The sequence below is a fragment of the Heptranchias perlo genome, unplaced genomic scaffold, assembly GCF_035084215.1.
Source record: "Heptranchias perlo isolate sHepPer1 unplaced genomic scaffold, sHepPer1.hap1 HAP1_SCAFFOLD_64, whole genome shotgun sequence".
In the NCBI taxonomy this organism is placed as follows: Eukaryota; Metazoa; Chordata; class Chondrichthyes; order Hexanchiformes; family Hexanchidae; genus Heptranchias; species Heptranchias perlo.
In genome coordinates, this window is record NW_027139666.1 from 501,681 (window position 1) to 515,613 (window position 13,933).

At 40.7% G+C, this 13,933-nt stretch overlaps 1 long non-coding RNA gene across 1 annotated transcript; it reads left to right on the plus strand.

Moving 5' to 3' along the window:
- The first annotated feature begins 1,233 nt into the window (after window positions 1-1,233).
- On the plus strand, window positions 1,234-10,187 carry LOC137318035 (uncharacterized). The gene is made up of 3 exons (XR_010961798.1): window positions 1,234-1,457; window positions 1,821-1,911; window positions 7,687-10,187. It is a non-coding gene; the product is annotated as an uncharacterized lncRNA (long non-coding RNA).
- Window positions 10,188-13,933: the final 3,746 nt, after the last annotated feature.

Genomic DNA, 13,933 nt, shown 5'->3' on the forward strand with positions numbered 1-13,933 from the left:
AGACACACACTGTCAGTCTTACACTTCCTATCAGTATGTTCATAACACGGTTAATAGCAGTATCCAACCTTCATATACAGCACCGGAGAGTGAGAGAGAAAGGGAGACAGATAATATGACAGAGCGAGCGGAGAGGCACAGTTCAACAGTATCAGTTCCAGACTGACTTGTAAAGTTGCTTTTTATCCAGAAATTCCCGTTGTAGAGACAGAAGATGCAGTCTTGTCTCTCACTGATATACCAGAGACGGACACACTATTAATCCCACACTCAGGGACAGTGCAGAGAGTGACCAAAACAATGTGGGCCGAATTTAACCCTCTCTTGCCTGTTGTACTACATTCGGTTTTGCAGATCAGGGCCGTTCGCTATTACTCTCAGTGACCGAGAGTTTCAATCTGATTATATTAATATGGGACTGTTGCTGTCAGATATTAATCCTACACGCTCCCAGCAAATACACGGACTCCGACTTTCATCCCTTTTTTCTCCAGGATTGGTTTGAGAAATCCTGCATCCAGTTTCGGAGTCACACGTTAATTAATGGTTAATGGGGCCAAGAATGAACAGAATCCATTGGCTCTTTTCAAAACGTCCCACTTTATCTATGAAAGACTATTACCATCAAAAGATACCGAGAGAAACAGCAGGGATGGAAACATCTAGTTTCATAGTTAGAGATTGTAAAGTCAGTCTGGATTCCAGCGTGAGGCACTGGTGGAATCCCATCTCTTTCCCATTCTGGTGCCTGTTCCTGCACTGCCTGTGGACCCCATTCCCTCTGACCTTTCCCCCAGTCCCACTTCCTTTGCTCAGACTCTGAAAAATTCCAATTGGGGAAAGTTTCCATCGAATTTTGTATTGGGAATTAAACCAGATATCTGCGCATGCGTGACTCAGCGCCGCCCCCCGTGCTGCTTGTTGGTGAGCGGAAGAGCGCATGCGCGATCCCCTCCCCCTGCTCGGCCTATTGGGGCCATTCCCTCAGTGAGCGGAAGAAGATGGTTTAAAACAGCGGAGAATGGAGTGATCACGGCCCCCGGGGGAAGGGAGCAAAGAGCAGCCTCGTTACAGCAGCTCATCGCTTCGGGACCTTGTCCGCAGATGGGCTCAGAGATCGGTATTGAGTCCGGGGGAACGTCAGGGGAAGTCCGGGGGCTTTTCATAAGAGGCGGAGTGGATCAGGAACTTTTCCCGGAACATGGAGTGAGAGGGGGAAGGGAGAGGTCATTCTCGGGCTTTGGGTGTACAGGGTGTGTCCAGGGGAAGGGAGACAGAATGGGAAGAAACTGCTATTTAAAATCATTGCTGCTTTCTCTCCCCAGACCAGTAGTGAATGTTCCAGGTTTAGTTCCAGTCTCACCCTGTTTGTTGTTTTTGGAGAGTGAAGATTGGAAACAGAGTCGGACAGTAATGATGTGTGGACTTATACAAAGAGCATCTATTGAAGGCACCAGGTGAGAAGTGTGAAGGACACAATTTAAACAACTGCTGTTATATTTCTGTTGAAAGGTTATTCTCCTGGGAGAGGGAATTAGAAACCTGACCTGTACAAAGTCCCCGCCCCATCGGGTAGTCCCATTCATGGATCAGTGCAGGGGTTGGGTTGAGTCTGGATGTCACTAAATTGTTGTAAAACGGCCCAACACACCTGGTGTGCAGAAGCTGAGTGCTGCAGTACTGCAGTGGAGTCAGACACTGACACTCTTTGTATCGCTGATTTATATAATTATCATTAACAGAGCTATTAAACTTATCACTTTTGTATTTTCTACCTCACTGGTTCTGGAGTTACAACAGTTACTTTTTTCTTCTGACAGAAAAATACTTGAAGGGCCAAGAATAAATGTGATGCTTCCTCCATCCTAGGCACAAGGAACAGTGCAGCCAGCTCCTCCTCACACACAGTAGGTACGTTATCATTCACGGAGACACAGACAGGTCATCAGTTCCACAGTCTCAGACAGCAGAAGCAGTCAGTCACAAACTGATCCCAATATCCGGAGGCACATTTTCAATCCAACACGGAAACAGAGCAGGTGAGGCAGACGCTGTTTCCATTTCCCCCTAACTCAGTACCACTGACAGGTAGATACAAAAATCCCAGTCCAAAATCATGCTTTAAGATTGTCAATCCCACAGTAGGTTAACAGTAGCTACGAATTAAATACCAGATAGTAATCACACATGGTGCCCGATTGAAAGGTACGGAATGAATTGCAATAATTTAACCCGAGATTCAAATTGAATACTTGACCAGAACTCTCACACACATGTGAGTTTAATACATGTCGTATCCATTCGAATAGTGTAGCATGAGATACAAATTGCATACTGGTCCAAAACTCTCGTCCAGTGTCAGATTGAGAAATGCTGTGACAGCGTAACATGAGAAACAAATTAGATATCAGTTTATAATGCAATCATGGTATGAGATTTAAAGATACAGTATCAATTCTATTAGTGCAGACTGAGATACACATTACACAGCAGTCCAAAAATGTAATCATATCAGTTTGAAAGATACATTATCATTCAAATTTGTGTTCAGAGATACAGATTTAATCATAGTCCAAAAAGCACACAAATTATCTGATTAAAAACCTCCAGCATCTTATCCGAAAGTGCATCCATATTTACAAATTAAATAATGAGAAAAACTATTTAAACATTAAGATATTAAAGCTAAATTATTGAACGCTATAATACAAACAGAGAGAATAATTTTACAGACACAGAATGAATCCCACACTCGCAAACCGTACCAGAGACTGAGACATGCAGAAGGAATCTCAAACTCACATACAATACCAGAGACTGACAGATACTAAAAGTGAATCCCACACTCACACACAGCACCAGAGACTGACAGGTAAAGTATGAATCCCACACTCACACAAGCTACCTGAGACTGAGATACAGAAAGAATCCCAAACTAACCTACAGTATGAGAAACTGCATATGTGGAAATAATACAACACACACACACAGCACTAGAGAAGGTATATACAGACAGAAACCCACACACAGTACCAGAGAAGGTATATACAGAGTGAATCCCACACACAGTACCAGAGAAGGTATATACAGAGTGAATCCCACACACAGTACTCGAGAAGGTATATACAGAGTGAATCCCACACACAGTTCTAGAGATGGTATATACAGAGTAAATCCCACAGACAGCACGAGAGAAGGTGTATACAGAATGAATCCCACACACAGCACTAGAGAAGGTGTATACAGAATGAATCCCACACACAGCACTAGAGAAGGTATATACAGAATGAATCCCACACACAGCACAAGAGAAGGTATATACAGAATGAATCCCACACACAGTACTGGAGAAGGTATATACAGAGTGAATCCCACACACATTACTGGAGAAGGTATATACAGAGTGAATCCCACACACAGTACTGGAGAAGGTATATACAGAGTGAATCCCACACACAGTAATAGAGAAGGTATATACAGATTGAATCCCACACACAGTAATAGAGAAGGATAATACAGAGTGAATGCCACACACAGTAATAGAATAGGTATGTACAGAATGAATGCCACACATAGTACCAGAGAAGGTATATACAGAGTGAATCCTGCACACAGTACCAGAGAAGGTATATACAGTATAATTTCCACACACAGTACCAGAGAAGGTGTATACAGACTGAATGCCACACACAGTACTAGAGAAGGTATATACAGAGTGAATCCCACACACAGTACTAGAGAAGGTATATACAGAATGAATCCCACACACAGTACTAGAGAAGGTATATACAGAGTGAATCCCACACACAGTACTAGAGAAGGTATATACAGAGTGAATCCCACTCACAGTACTAGAGAAGGTATATACAGAGTGAATCCCACACACAGTACTAGAGAAGGTATATACAAAGTGAATCCCACACACATTACTAGAGAAGGTATATACAGCATGAATCCCACACACAGTACTAGAGAAGGTATATACAGAGTGAATCCCACACACAGTACTAGAGAAGGTATATACAGAATGAATCCCACTCACAGTACTAGAGAAGGTATATACAGAGTGAATCCCGCACTCACATAGAGTACCAGAGTGTGACAGATACAGAATCTATCCCACAATCACACACAGTACCAGAGACTGAGAGATCCCAAATGAATCTCACAGTCACCTACATTAGTACAGGCTGATTTACACTTAACATACCAGACCAAATATCTCATAATGTCAGATTGAAAGATACATTATCAATTCCATTGGTGCAGACTGATCTACACATTACATATCACTACAAAAAAACTGACACAGATTCAGACTGAAATATACAGTATTCCATTCACACAGACTGAGCTACACATTATATACAAGTTCAAAAATGTCACCATATCAGTTTGGAAGACACACCAAATCACAATTGTGTTTCCATCGATACAGATTTAATAGAATTCCAAAAAGTGCCCACATTCTCTGATTATAACCTGCAACATTACATTTTGAAGTGTATCAGTATCTACCAATAAAAGATTGGGGAACATATTCATACATTAAGGTATTAAAGTACAGTTTTGAATGCCGTACAATAAACGGAGATACAATTTACTTAAATATAATGAATGAATCTCACACTCAGATACAGTGCCAGAGACTGACATGTACAATGAATCCCATGCTCACTCAATGTACCAGTGACTGGCAGATCCAGAGTGAATGCCGCACTCACACACTGTGGTACAGACTGACAGATACAGAATTTATATCACTCACATATTGTATCAGAAATTAAGAGGTATGGAATGAATATCTCACTCACTTACAGCACCAGATACAAACAGAAACAGAATGAATCACTCATACACGCGCGCGCGCGCGCACACACACACACACACACACAACCAGAGACCGATAGGAACACAATTAATCCCACACTCACATACAGTACCAGTGATTGAGAGATACAGAATGAATCCCACACTCGCACACAGTACCAGAGACTGACAGATACAGAATGAATCCCACACTCAAACACAGAACCAGAGACTGACAGATACAGAATGAACCCCACACCCACACACAGTACCAGAGATTGACAGATACAGACTGAATCCCACACTCACACACAATACCAGGGACTGAGAGATAAAGAATTAATCACACACTCACACACAGTACCACCGATTGACAGACACAGAATTAATCTCACATTCATGTTACTGCAGACTGAGTTGCACATCAGATACCAGTCCAAAAACCTCATAGTGCCTGATTGAAAGATGCAGTATCAATTCCATTAGTGCAGACTGAGCTACATTTTATATACATTGCAAAATACTCATACAGTATTATACTGAAACATACAGTATCAATACCATTGGTACAGACTGAGCTACACGTTACACACAAGTCCAAAAACCTCATAAATGATCAGACTGGAAGATGTAGTTTCAATTCTATTATCACAGACTGAGACACAGATTACATGGCAGTCCAACAATCTCATAAATGATGACTGGAAGATTCAGTATCAATTCTATTAGCACAGACTGAACTACACATTACATATCAGTCCGAAAATCTCATACAATATTAGGCTGAAAGATACAGTATTAATTTCATTAGTGCAGACTGAACCACACATGATATAGCAGTCCAAGAATCTCAAAGAGTATCAGACTCAAAGATACAATATCAATTCCATTAGCACAGACTGAGGTACATGTGACACACCAGTCCAAAAATCTCATAGAATATCACATTGAAAGATTCAGTATCACTTCCATTAGTGCAGACTGAGCTACATCTCACATTCCAGGCCAAAAATCTCATACAGTATCAGACTGATAGAGACAGTATCCACTCCTTTAGTGCAGGATGAGCTACATTTAATACCAGTTAAAAAATCTCATACAGTGTTCGACTCAGATACAGAATTAATTCCATCAGTGCAGACTGAGCTGCACACTACATACCAGTCCAATAATTTCACTGTGAACAGATTGAAAGGTACATTATCATTCACAATAGAGTTCAGAGATTAAGATGTGATCCCACTCCAAAACTCACACACGTTGTTTGATTGAAGAAAATTAATATTTACAGATTAAATACACGATGAAGAACTATATCATTTAAAGTGTTAAAGATACAGTTTCAAATACAATGCTGTAAACTGAAATAAGAATACAGAATGAATCCAGACTTGCACATTGTCTCAGAGACTGAATTACAGAATGAATCCCAAACTGAGATAAAGCAGCAGAGATTTACAGATACAGAATGTATCCCACACTCAGATACAACACCAGAGATTGACAGTTGCAGAGTTAATTCCACACTCACACATAGTACCAGAGACTGACTGATACAGAATGAACCCATCACTTATATGCAGTACCTGAAACTGACAGAGGCAGAATATACCCCATGCTCACACTCAAAAACAGAGTCTGACAGATACAGAATAAACCCCACCAGACACAGTACCAGAGACTGACCTCTACTGGACGTAAGCGAGAACTGTAAAAGAGCGGAACCAATTCACATTTCCTGTCGTGGTTACAGAAACAGGACAATGTGCAATGTGAGGAAAGTTTCTGTCTGTAACTTTTATTCTCGTATTTTTGCACATTTTGATAGTGAAAAATGAAGTCAATTGATTCATAATAATTTTTTTGTTTTACTCATTCGATAGTTGTGAATTTGACCCATTATTTTTCACTTACATTGTGCAGTATTTATCTCTAATTTCTCAGGATGATTTACATTGCTCCTCTGTCCCGTTTAGACTCTTAATTTCCAAGCAGTATGTGGCCTCCTTAATCCCCCTGGCAAAATGCACCAGCTCACACCTTTCTATATTGAAATTCAATGGCCATTTACACGGCCGTTCTGCAAGCTGATTTTGTCGTAGTCTTCCTCGATATAGACAATATACCCGAAATTAATTACAAGAATTTAAAACAGCGTTGCAAGTAGTGTTTGGTCCAACAGCTCGTCTCCATTCCCAGTTTTTCTAAATCCCACTCGTGCAATATAATGTGAAGAATGAGTTGATCTTCTGTCCCTCTCTCATCTGCAAACTTCAATGATCCGGGAGTTGGGAACATCTACTGGCCGGAAGCAGAACTGCAACAGTTCGGAACAAATTGCTGAAACCGGACAATGTGCAGTGTGAGCGTGTTTGTGATTGGTGCCAGGTACTAAATCAGATTTTTTTTCTACCTGCCCTGTTTGTGATTGAACAGTAAACAGAGCCGGACAGTAAGGATGTGGGGAGTTATACAAAGAGCATCTATTGCAGGCATCATGTGAGAAATATGAAGGACACATTTTAAACAGCGGCTCTGTGGTTTTGGTTGAACTGTTAGCCCCATCATGGAGAGGGGATTAGAAGCCTGACCTGTGCAAAGGTCCCCGCCCCATCGGGTCGTCCCATTCATGGATCAGCGAAGGTGTTGGATTGTGTCTGGATGTCACTAAATTGTTGTAAAACAGCCCAACACACCTGGTGTGCAGAAGCTGAGTGCTGCAGTACTGCAGTGGAGTCAGACACTGACACTGTTTGTATCGCTGGTTTTCATTTGTGGATATTACAATGATTATTAACAGAGAGATTCAATTGATCACTTTTGTATTTTCTACCTCACCTGTTCTTGAGTTACAAGACTTAATTTCTCTTTCTACAGGCAAATACTTGAAGGACCCAGAATCAGTGTGATGTTTCCTCCGCAAGGAACCGTGCAGCCAGCTCCTTCTCACACACAGTATGTACATTATCACTCACAGAGCACAGAGACACAGACAAGTCATCAGTTCCACAGTCTCACACAGCAGAAATAATCAGTCCCACACTGATCCCAATCCAACAGTCAAACAGAGCAGGAGATACAGATGGAATTTCGATTTCTAAACAACTCAGTACCGCTGACCGGCAGATAAATAATTCCCAGTCCAAAATCACACCCACTATCAGATTGAAAGGCACTGTGTTAATCTCACATTAGTTCAGCATTAGCTACAAATTAAATACCAGTTAGAACTGACACATGGGACCGATTGATAGATACAGAATGAATCACAATAGTGTACCCCGAGATTCAAATTAAATACCAGCCCACAACTCACACACATTATGAGTTTAAAGATGCAGTATTCATGCCAATAGTGTACACTGAGATACAAATTAGATACCAGTTCAGATGTTACCCATATTTGACTCACATATATGTCCACAAACTTCATAGTGTCAGAATGAAATGTACAGTGTCAATTCCTTTACTGCAGACTGAGATACACATTAGATACCAGTCCAAAATTCTCATACAGTATCAGATTGAAAGATACAATATCAATTCCATTAATACAGATTGAGCTGCTCATTATATACCAGTGCAAAATTCACATGCAGTATCGTACTGAAATATACAGTTTCAATTCCTTTACTGCAGACTGAGGTACACAGTAGATGCCAGTGCAAAAATCACATTCAGTGTCAGACTGAATGACACAGTTTCGATTTGACTCGTATCGACTGACCCACACGTTACATGCCAATATACAAATCTCACACAGTATCAGACTGAAAGATACAGTATCAATCCCATTAGTGCAGACTGAGCGACACATCATATACTGGTCTAAAAATCTCAGTGACAGGTTGAAAGATACAGTATTAATTCCAACAGTGCAGATTGAGCAACACATTATATATGGTCCAAAATTCGAATACAGTATCGTAATGAAAGATACAGTATCAATTTCATTACTGCAGACTGAGGTACACATTTGTTACCAGTCCAAAATTCTCATACAGTATCAGATTGAAAGATGCATTATCAATTCCATTAGTGCAGACTGAGCTACACATTACATACAGTCCAAAAATCACATTCAGGGTCATGCTGAAAGATACAGTATCAATCCCAGTATTGCAGACTGAGCCACACCTTACAAACCAATCTAAATATATTACACGGTATTAGACTGAAAGGCACAGTACGAATTCCATTAGTACAGACCCAGCTACATATTGTATGCAGTCCAAAATTCGTATATACATATTATCATATTGAAACATACAGTCTGAATCCTATTAGTGTAGACGAAGCTACACATTGCAAACGATTCCAATAATTACTTCAAACTCATGCTGAAAGGTATGGCATCAATTCCATTATTGCGGACTGAGTTATTCCTGACATACCAGTCCAAATATAGCACAAAGTGTCAGCCTGAAAGATAAAGTATCAATTCCATTAGCGCAGACTGAGCTGCACAATAAATACCAGACCAATAATTTCACGGTAAAATATTGAAATATACATTATCATTTACAATAGTCTTTCAAGAGATTAAGATGTAATCCTACACCAAACCTCACACATTGTTTGATTGAAACAAAATACAGAAGTGTATCCATATTTAAAAAATAATGCGAGACAAAGGACCGTGCAAACATTAATGAATTAAAGATACAGTTTCAAGTAACATGCTGTATCCTGAAATAAGAATACAGAACGAATCCAGACTTGCACTTTGTCCCAGAGACTGAGTTACAGAATGAATCCCACACTGAGATAAAATTCCAGAGACTTCCAGTCACAGAATGAATCCCACACTCACAGGTGGCTCCAGAGACTGACAGATACAGAATGAATCCCACACTCACACACAGTACCAGAGACTGACAGATACAGAATGAATCCCACACTCACACACAGTACCAGAGACTGACAAATTCAGTATTAATCCCACACTCACACAAAGTACCAGAGACTGACAGGTTCAGAATGAATCCCACACTCACACAAAGAACCAGAGACTGACAGATACAGAATGAATCCCACACTCACACAAAGTACCAGAGACTGACAAATTCAGAAAGAATCCCACACTCACATACAGTACCAGAGAATGACAGATAGAGAATTAATCTCACACTCACAGACAGTACTGGAGGCTGACAGATACAGAATGAATATACAGTCTGACATCGACTGGCCGTAAGCGAGAACTCTAACAGAGTGGAACAAATTCACATTTTCTGTCGTTACAGAAACAGGACAAAGTGCAATGTGAGGAAATAGTTTCTCTCTGTAACTTCTACTCTGTTTTTTAAAAAATATTTTGACAGTGAAAAATTAAGACAACTGACTCACAATAAAGTTTTTGTTTTGTTGATTGAAAAGTTGTGAATTTGCACCATTATATTTCACTCTACATTGCGCAATATTTCTGTCAGATTTCTCAGGACATGAATTAGATTAATTCAAATAAATCGAACTAAAACACAAATAAAAACTGAGCACAAAGCCGGAAGTTTTAATGGCGACCGTCAAAAGTGAAAGGGATGAAATAGAGAGAAAAAAATACCAAAAATGCTGGAAAGACTCAGCAGGTCCGGCAGCATATGTGGAGAAGGGAAGCTCGGGTTAACGGTTCAGGACTATGACCCTTCAATAGATCAGAAAGGTTAATCCGACATAATTTAAATAAGGGACGGGAATCAGCAGAGATAAAAAACTTCAGAAAATCTATTAATTTCACTGAATCCGGGCAATTGTTTCCCGTATCCACTGTACAGATCAGTGCAAATAATAACACAAAGGGAAAGAGTTAAATTCAAAGTTATGGGGGAAATAAATGACCTTTAAAAGTATTTTTTTTAATATAAATAAGACCCGTTTGTGTTTTCGAAACACTATCCCTCTGAACATCATCAAATTCGGTTCCAGTCTTGGTGATTCTGAATTCAGCGTGCTGGGATTCAAACCTGTTGGAATGAACTGTTTGGAAGGCAGCTCTGCTCACCATTATATATTTCACTAGGAGGGAAAAATCGAGTGTTTCTGTGGAGTTTGGGTTTGGGGTATCTGGTACTTTAATCATAGACAATAAATAGTTTCCAAACATCAGCCCCTGAACAGACACAACAAGCTGGTGGAATTTCTCATTCATATATATTAAATAAGAGGATGGCAAAAGCGAATAGGAAGAGGTTAGGAAGAAGTCACAAAAACAATTAGGGAAGCAAACAGGAACTACGAAATCAAATTATCAAGGAATATATAAAGAAATAGTAAATTATTCCACAGACACAAAAATAACAAAAGGAAAACCAGAATAGTTTGAGTGCCACTAAGGGATGCACAAGATAAACTCAAAGGTAATGCCAGCGAAATGGCAGAAATATTGAATTGTTACTTTGCCTCAGTATTTACCAGGCAGATTAACAGGGTAAATATGATATAGAGGAAGAGGTCAATAAAGATATCAAGACATTTAAGTTAGAAAGGGTGGTTAAACTGGTCCAGATGGATTGCATCCGCACATATTAAATGAAGCAAGGGAAGAGATAGCAGAGGCACTGTTACATATATAGAAAAATAATCATCTCAAAAACGAATAGTGCCAAAGGGCAGGATGATAGTTAATGTGATTCATATATTTTGAAACAGGAGATAGAACAAGTCCAGGGAACTATAGGCCAGTTAACAAAAGGTCGGTGGCAGGAATGATCATGGAATCTTTTACTCAATGAAGCAATCGAAAAACATCTAGAAACCGAAAATATAATAAAGAATAGTCAGCACGGATTTCAGAAAGGGAAGGTTTAACAGTTTGACAGAAGGTTTGAAAGTTTAAATTACAGTTCAACATAACTTATCTGCTTTTCAATTCTATTCCTCGAGAAATAAACCCCAGTGCTGTGTTTGCTTTCTGTGGCCTCATCAACCTGTGTTGCTACTTTTAATGATTTGTCAATCTGTACCCCGAAATCCCTTCGCTCTTCTACCACATTTAGACTCTTATTTTCCAAGCAGTATGAGGCCTCCTTATTCCCCCGAGCAAAATGCACCATCTCACACCTTTCCACATTGAAATTCAATGGCCATTTACACCGCCTTTCATCAAGCTTATTAAAGTCTTCTTGTATTTTGTTGGATTCTTCGTCAGTATAGACTATACACCCTAAATTAATTACAAGAATTTAAGACAGCATGCAACCAACATTTGGTCCAACCAAATGTTTCCAATTCCCAGTTTTTCTAAATCCCACTCGTGCAATATAATATGAAGAATGAGTTGATCTTCTGTCCCTCTCTCACCTGCAAACCTCAATGTCCCGGGGTTTGGGGACATCTACTGGCCGGAAGCAGAACTGCAACAGTACGGAACAAATTGCTCAAACCGGACAATGTGCAGTGTGAGCGTGTTTGTGGTTGGTGGCAGGTATTAAATCTGATTGGTTTCTTCAGATATCCAATCAGAGAGTGAATGGAAAAGGTGACGTTGTATCACTCCGAATGACCCAATCACAATCAATGCCTTCCTCCATCCCTCATTAGCATAGGGCTGTGGGGCTGCCTATTTAATCCGAGTTCGGAGCGGATTTGGGTCATTCCTGGGTCTGAAATTGAGTTTGAAAATGCCTGAGGACAAGAAAGCAGCTCCCAAGAAGGGCGCCAAGAAAACCTTGAGTAAAGCACCAGCCAAGGGCGGCAAGAAGCGGAGAAAGTCGAGGAAGGAGAGTTATTCCATCTACATCTACAAAGTGATGAAGCAGGTTCACCCCGACACCGGCATCTCCTCCAAGGCCATGAGCATCATGAACTCCTTTGTGAACGATATTTTCGAGCGCATCGCGGGTGAGGCTTCCCGCCTGGCCCATTACAACAAGCGGGCGACCATCAGCTCCCGGGAGATCCAGACCGCCGTGCGCCTGCTGCTGCCCGGGGAACTGGCCAAACACGCCGTATCGGAAGGGACGAAGGCGGTGACCAAGTACACCAGCTCCAAGTAAAACTCCACAAAGCAACTGAAAAAAATGAACACAAAGGCTCTTTTAAGAGCCACCAACAGTCTCTCTGAAGACGCTGTAACGACCCCTCTGTGTCGAATCATTTTACTGTAGAATGTTTGATACTAACTGTTTTTCTCTAAATCTTGTGCTTTTCTAATTTCTCTTGAAATCTAGTAGATTCTCATCATCACTGCCGGTTATAATCTGTGTGTTGCTTTTTTATTTAGTCCCAATAACCAAAAACGTGTCACTGATCCTCTCGTTCTCGTTCATATTCCGACCCTTCCCGGCTACTGCCCATTAAGAGCCGTTTTAAGGGGGTGGATTAGACTTCAGTCATTTTTTTCTCATTTTCACGTTTGTTTGTTCATTATTCGGGAATATCACTTTCAGAACCGCAATCCTTTGTAAAGCAACAGCCTTGAAAGAGACTTCACACCGAGTACAGAATAGTCTAAAGGATCTGTTACTGTTCGACTCCTTGCACCAGGAGTCCCGGCTCCGGTTTCGATCGCGATGCAGCTCCTGCGAACAGGGATCAATCCACAATCTGTCGTTTGTTCCTTTCACAAAGATTGAGCTGGAATCTGTCTCGTTACAAAATGGGTCTTTATTCCCGCCAGATTGAACATGAACGGTTAATGAAGCCGGATTTTAACCGGAATGTATAAGGTTCTGGAAGTTGTGACGGGAAATGTGGAACAACAGTGTAAAAGGAGAGAGATATTTAAATTTTTGTCTTTCGCGACATTATTTACTAAATCCGATTCTTGTGTTACAGAAATATTGGCGGGCTTTTCAAATTTCAAAAAAACGGTTCAGTTCGGTATTTTCCGTCCTTTTCTCATTCGGCTATTGATTGGTGAATAAAACAGCTCTCTGATTGGGCTGTTCGTTGAACCAATGAGATTGAGAACAGATGGACCAATCACAAGTGCCCCCACTGCAATCCTCCAGAAGGTATAAGAAGGGCGAGTGCGGGAGGATTTCTTCATTCTTTGTGAAAGTGTTTGTGAGATTGTGGAAATGTCTGGAAGAGGAAAAACCGGCGGTAAAGCTCGGGCCAAGGCCAAGTCTCGCTCATCCCGGGCCGGACTGCAGTTCCCTGTGGGCCGTGTTCACAGGCTCCT